The sequence below is a fragment of the Nelumbo lutea genome, chromosome 3, assembly GCF_056320005.1.
Source record: "Nelumbo lutea isolate HS-2025 chromosome 3, American lotus-T2T, whole genome shotgun sequence".
Lineage (NCBI taxonomy): Eukaryota > Viridiplantae > Streptophyta > Magnoliopsida > Proteales > Nelumbonaceae > Nelumbo > Nelumbo lutea.
Window position 1 is genome coordinate 59,845,162 of NC_142686.1, and position 7,181 is coordinate 59,852,342.

Here is a 7,181-nt window from a genome sequence, read left to right on the forward strand (position 1 = left end):
AAATTTCTCTAAATAATGATTTTTTTCTAGTGATTTTTCTATAGGGAAAGAGATTTTGGTTGTCATATCAACCATCAAGTAAATTCCATTAGGTTTTGCCACGTGTCAAATGAGATCCTTTAAGAATAAAGTTTTTTTTCCTCGGTATTCTCACATATCAAATCTTGGTTATATCCCCTCATGGGTTCTCTCACTGCCACATGACAGGGACACGGTCTTTGGTCAGCTAAGGTGTTTGAGTATCTTTTGAGATGCCCCGTCGCAACTTGTTGTGACTACAAGAAGCGTAAGTGAACTGTGAACAAGTGTTCAACCGTTCGTTACTAGCTTTGAGCTTCATCTACCGTTCATCATAGGCGTGTGACAGTGTCCTATGCTCATCATAGGTTTTTAATGACCCTTTATTAGGGGTGTAAACAGATCAAATTTGAATTGGATCAGGTAATATCCAAATTAAAATCTGATTAAAAAATTCGATATCCAACAGATATCAAAAATTAATATTTGAATTCGAATCTGATTAAATATCCAAATATTCAATTCGATTCGAATTTGACTAATTAATTATTTTAGGTAATTAATAAATATATAAAATAAATATTTTATTTATTAGAGTATATAAAGTGTATAAATTATTTATATAACTTAATTATTATATATATAAGTTATATAAAACATTTAAAAATTATATATATTCTATATAAGGATTAAATAGTCGGTCAAATTCGAATATTTGTCGAATCGAATCAAGTCATACCTGAATTTGAATCCGATTAACTATTCGATATAAATAGGATATCTAATTAGATATTCGAATTATCCGAATTCGATTCGATTATATCTAATCTCGAATTTGAAATTGGATTTTGGAATACCATTGACACCGCTACCCTTTATGCTCATCATAGGATGCGAATGATGTTTTGTGCCCATCACAAACTCATGATAGCATTTAATACTCATCGCAGGTCCTGGATGTATGCAAGGCTATCGGTAGTCACGACCGTCTCTTCTCCCTTACCTGGCCATAGACTAGATCTGATTCAAGTCCTTGACTAGGCGCTTGATGATGCCTGGCACGACGACACTAGTAGGACCACGCTGGAGAGGGACCTGCAACACTGTGATATTATTAATCATTCAGTAATTAAATTGAGAATGCCGTATGATAATATATAACAAAACACTAGAAAAAGTTTAAATGACATACCTCTTTAAGAATGATTTGCCCACCAGGAAATTGAGGGCCAATGAAATGAGGTGACTTGAGAGGGTTATTCCCTTCGACCCTCCTTAGAACAAAAGTTCATCAAAAGGCAATACATTGGTTAATGAGAACAGAATGATCAGCGTGACACTAGATAATCAAGTACAGGAAGACAGAGGCAAATGTTACCAGGTCAGGTCAGGCGCTCTTGCTGGTCACCGGGATGGTAATTACTACCTCCAGAGTAGCTCCCTGCCTTGTTGACGCATTGGGGCCATCACTCGAGTTCTACACCTCCCCTTGGGCCGTCTCTCACTAGGCCACCTCTATTTGGTTCACACCTCTGTAATCGGCCGGCTCACTTGCTTAGGCACTTCATGATCAATAACCGGGGTGGTAGATTCTAGTGTAGGCACGGGGATAGGAGGTACTATAGATCTTCCTCCCTCATCTATCGGACTTCGGTAATAGGCGTAGTAGATTCTATCCTTTGCACCGAAGGCATATCTGATGGCGCGACAGAATGTAGACGCCTCAGCACTCTCTTCATGGGCGTCTCGGAACGGATATTGGGCATGGTGATTTTAATAGAGACTATCTAGATGGTCAGGCGTCTCTGTTCTCTGCCTTCATTGGGCGTCTGGGAACGGATATTGGGCATGGTGATTTTAATAGAGACTCTGCCTTCCCTTGGATGGCCAGGCGTCTCTGCTCTTTGCCTTCGCAGTAGGTTGGATTTGTTAGCCTACCTCATTGATAACATTGAGTTCCATGGGCCTATGCATGGCCCATGCACGACCTCTGTGGATACTAAAGACTCTAGGCCCATCACTCTCAACAAACTCTTCTTGATAACTACCCTATCTGGATCAAGTAGGATAATTCTGATCTACATTCAAGATAAAAGGTAGCCTAGATAACCCTCACCTAACCTACATAATGTATATCATCTTGGATCTTATCCCTTGTAACTCCTAATGTAACTCAATCACTGTGGTTATAAATAGAGTGGCACTCGGCCCTAACAAGTCAAGGTTAGCCGAATTATTCTTTCATTGTCTCTCTTGCTATTTTAGTTTTATTATTATTTCATTCTATTTTTCTATTTCAACTTGGTATCAGAGCCATGCCAACAGAAACAGGAACTCATGCCAATAGTCCATTAGCCTCCAACAGTGGTTCAATGACAAGCAGCTTGCTCCCTTCAATCCAAAATGTTACTATCTACCTATCAAACTCGGAAGTGATAATTATCTATTATGGCACGTCCAGTTCCTTCCTATTCAATGACACCACCATCTCTTGGAGCTCGTGGAAGGGAAGAAGAAGCTCCCGCCTAAAGTTATTCCAAATCTAGATGATACAAGAATGATTTTCAACCCAGAATTTGAAAAGTGGATGAATATACACCAACTCGTGTTGAGCTAGCTGATCTCCTCTCTCACAGAAGGAGTATATGGCGCAAGTGGTAGGTCTATCAACAACATCAAAAGTATGGACTTCCCTTGCTCACAGTTATTCTACCCACTCATGTTCTAGGGTACTGCAGTTGCGACAGCAATTGCACAATCTCTAAAAAGGATCTCTCTCTATTTCAACGTGCTAAGTCCATTGCTGATAGCCTATCCACAGTATCTGAACCGGTTCTCAAATCAAAACTGGTACTTTATATTCTTTCTGGTATAGGAAGTGAGTATGAATCTGTAGTTATAGCATTGACTAACCAACCAAACACAACAGACTTTGGCATTGCAGACATCACGAGAGCTCTTCTGAATCATGAAAGCTGGCTTGAAGATTTATCTCTCGCCTCTGATTCTCGAAGTGCAAACCTGGCCGGTGTTCCTCCCAAGAAAAGTAACCCTCAGAAGGCCCCTCAACAATTTTCTCCGAACTTCAGTAATAATAGAGGTAGGGGACGTGGACGTGGATCTCCATAGTACAATCACTAATCATTTCAGAATCAGCCCCAATAGTTCTCTGGAGGCCATGGCGGTAAGAGTAATATTATTTGCCAAATCTATAACAAAGTTGGCATAGTGCTCTACAATGTCGCAAAGCGAAATATGCGTTTGGTTTTGCTACTAATAACACATGCAATGAGCCATCTGCTTTCCGTGGAAGTGTCAATACCCCACAATATTAGTATTCATACAATGACAATAATTTTGACCCCAACTGGTATCCGGACTCAAGAGCTATTCATCACATGACCCCAGACTTAGAAAACCTGCAAAGTCGCACTAAGTATACTCGGTCGGATCAGGTTAAGGTCGAAAATGGTCAAGGTTTGAATATTCATCATATTGGATCTTCTTCTATGATATTTACTCAGTATGCATTTTCTTTGAAAGATATCTGCCATGTTCCCTCTATCTGCAAAAATTTTCTGTCTCTCAGTCAATTTACAAAAGACAATGATTTATTTTTTGAGTTTCACCATGATTGCTGCTATGTGAAGGATTATTCAAGGAAAATCTTGCTTCGAGGGGTCAGTAGAGATGCGTTATATAGTTTCCCTACTTTAGACACAATTACTCCAGAAGCTCTTGTTCGAGAACGCACATCAATTCATGGTTGGCATCTCCAGTTTGGTCATGTATCTATGCACATCGTACGACAAGTTATTTCCAAATTTGGTCTTCCATTTAATAAGTATACTAATAATCAATCAGTTTGTGAGTCGTGTCAAATGGGTAAAAGTCATAGATTGTCCTTGAAGTCTTCTAATTCTCAGTCCAAACGTCCACTGGATTTATTTATTTTTGATGTATGGAGACCTGCTCCCATTAAATCAAATAGTTGATTTTCTTATTATGTCATTTTATGGATGCTTTTTCAAAATTTTCTTGGATCAATACTATGACTTGAAAATCATATGTGTTTGATTTATTTCTTAAGTTCAAGAGACATGTAGAAGTCCTTTTTGATGCAAAGATAAAAGTATTTTAGTTTGATTGGGGTGGCAAATATCGTCCCGTATCACATTATCTCGACTCTCAAGAAATCACACATCGACTAGCATGCCCTCACACGCATGAGCAAAATGGCTCTGTTGAATGGAAGCACCGACACGTTGTTGAATCTGCTCTGTCTCTACTGGCCACCTCCAATCTCCCCTTCTCTTTTTGGGCCGATGCGGTTGAAACTACTGTTTTCTTGATTAATTGTCTGTCAACTGCGGTACTCACTGGTATGTCACCTTATTAGAAGCTTTATCATACTTCTCTAGATTATTCTTTGCTTCGTTGTTTTAGGTGTGCTTGCTATCCCTTTCTGCGGCTTTACAACAAGAACAAACTCTAGTTTCGATACCTCCAATGTATCTTCATTGGTTACAGTACCTCCCACAAAGGGTACCATTGTCTGCATGTTCCTTCAGGGCGTCTATTTATAGCTCGCCATGTTGTGTGATGAAAGCACATTTCCAGGAATTGATGAACCAAATTCTTGCACCTCCACTACTCCCTCGGGTCCTTTCATCTCAGAACCGATCCCTTAGAATTCAGAACCACCATGTACATCGTCATCATCACAGCAGCACCACTCTACGACTCCTCTTGAGTTCAACTCTAGTTCGGCTACAGACTCTCTAGTCTTAGCATCTTCAAATCATCTTTCTTTTGACCGACTGCAAAGGTACCACAACATTCAAGAATTATTAGATAATACAACTCCAGTTCCACAACATGTACGCTCTCACTCCATGCGTACCAGGTCTATGGATGGTACCCTTCCAAGATCTCAGCTTGCTACAAGGTATCCCATTCCCTCGGCTCTTCTTACTCTTCTCTCTAAAGAAGAACAAGAACCCAAAAATTTTAGTCAAGCCGCAAAATCAGAAAATAGGCAGTTGGCTATGCAAAAAGAATATAAGGCCCTCATTAAAAATGATACTTAGCGTTTAGTTTCGTATGATCATTCCATGAACATTGTTGGAACTAAGTGGATCTATAAGATAAAGAAAAAGGTCGATGGTACCATTGATCGCTACAAAGCCAGGCTAGTTAAGCAAGGATTGCACCAGGTCACGGGACTTGATTACTTTGACACCTTTAGCCCAGTTGTCAAACCAGTCACCATACAGATGGTTCTCTCTATTGCTATTGCTCACAACTGGCCAGCGCATCAGTTGGATATAAATAATGTCTTTCTCCATGGCTTGCTTGATGAAGACATTTATGTTCATCAACCCAAAGTGTTCATCGATCCTAGACACCCAACTCATGTTTGCAAATTAAGAAAGGCACTTTACGGGCTTAAACAAGCACCTCGAGCTTGGTACTCTTGTTTGAGTTCCGTTCTCAAACAAATGGGCTTTTGCAACTCTACAGCTGATCCATCTCTTTTTATCTTCACCTCCAACCAAACCGTGTTGATGCTTTTGGTGTATGTCGATGACATCATTATCACTGTACTTCTTCTGCATCCATCAACGGCTTTCTCAATCCTTCTCTTTGGTATTTACACTGAAGAATTTAGGTTCTCTTCATTATTTTTGGGCATCAAGGTCAGCCATTTCTCTAGCAGTTTGTACCACTCACAGCAACACTACATTCTAGACTTGTTACATCAGACAAACCTAGAAGGAGCCAAACCTCCAAGCTCTCCCATGGCTACCTCTAGTCGACTCTCTAAGGATTCTAGAAACCCCTTGCCTAATCCCACTGAGTCTCACAGTATTGTTGGAGCTCTTCAGTACGTCACCATTACTCGGCCAGATATCTCCTTTGTTGTTATTAAAGTGTGCTAGTTTCTTCACAAACCCACTAATGAGCATTGGGCAGTAGTTAAGAGAATTTTTTGGTACCTCAAAGCTACTATCTTTCATGGCCTCACCTTCCAGTGTTCCACATCTCGCCAATTAGTTGCTTGCATTGGTACTGACTGGGCTAGTTGTCCAGATGATAGATGCTCCACTGGTGGATATTCTATCTATTTTGGCTCCAATCTCATTGCTTGGAGCTCCAAGAAACAACAAACAATAGTTCGCTCCAGCACTAAATCTGAGTTTAGAGCTCTTGCAAATACTATGACAGAATTACTATGGTTTCAGTCCCTCCTCAAAGATATATTCGACTCCTCCACCAATCTTTTGGTGTGACAATATGATAAGCTTAAGTTATTCATAAGAACTTGGTGTGTTTTTAGGTTTAATTTTTGAGATTCTATGGTTAATTTGGGTATTTATGAGTCAATTTAATGCACTCGGATTTTTTTTTTCACTTTTTAGGTAATTAATCGCCAAAAATGAAGCTTCTGGGCCAATTTGTAACAACTTAGGGTGAAGATAGCATAAAGACATGTTGGTAGGGCAATAAGGGCAGCACTTCAGCCCACAAAGAAGCAAGACCCACCTGAAAATCAAGAGGAGAACACTTCGGCCCACCTAGGAAAGAGGCCCAACTACAGCCCAACCAAAACCTAATGGGAGAACAACAGTTCACAATATAGGAGTTACCCACTTGGCTACCAACCCTATTTTTCATGGCCATACCAAACATGTGGAAGTGAATTTTCATTTTCTTTGACATCTCATCACTTAGAAGAAGCTTCAAATCCGGTGCATTCCCACCGCAAATTAGATAGTTGATGTCTTCACAAAGCCACTCTCTTCATCGAGATTTGCTCACCTTCGGGCCAAGTTTCACATAGCCCCGTTCAACTTGTAGGGGGATGATAACGTAGAGTTCCATGGGTCTATGCATGGCCCATGCACGACCTCTATGGACACTAAAGTATCTAGGCCCGTCACTCTCAAGAAACCAAATCTTGGGGACTCTTCCTAATAACTACCCTATCTGGGTCAAGTAGGATAATTCTGTTCTACATTCAAGATAGAAGTTATCCTAGATAACCCTCATCTAACCTAGATAATGTATATCCTCCTGGATCTTTTCTCTTGTAACTAACTCAATCATTGTGGTTATAAATAGAGTGGCACTTGGTCTTAACGAGTCAAGGTTAGCCGAAT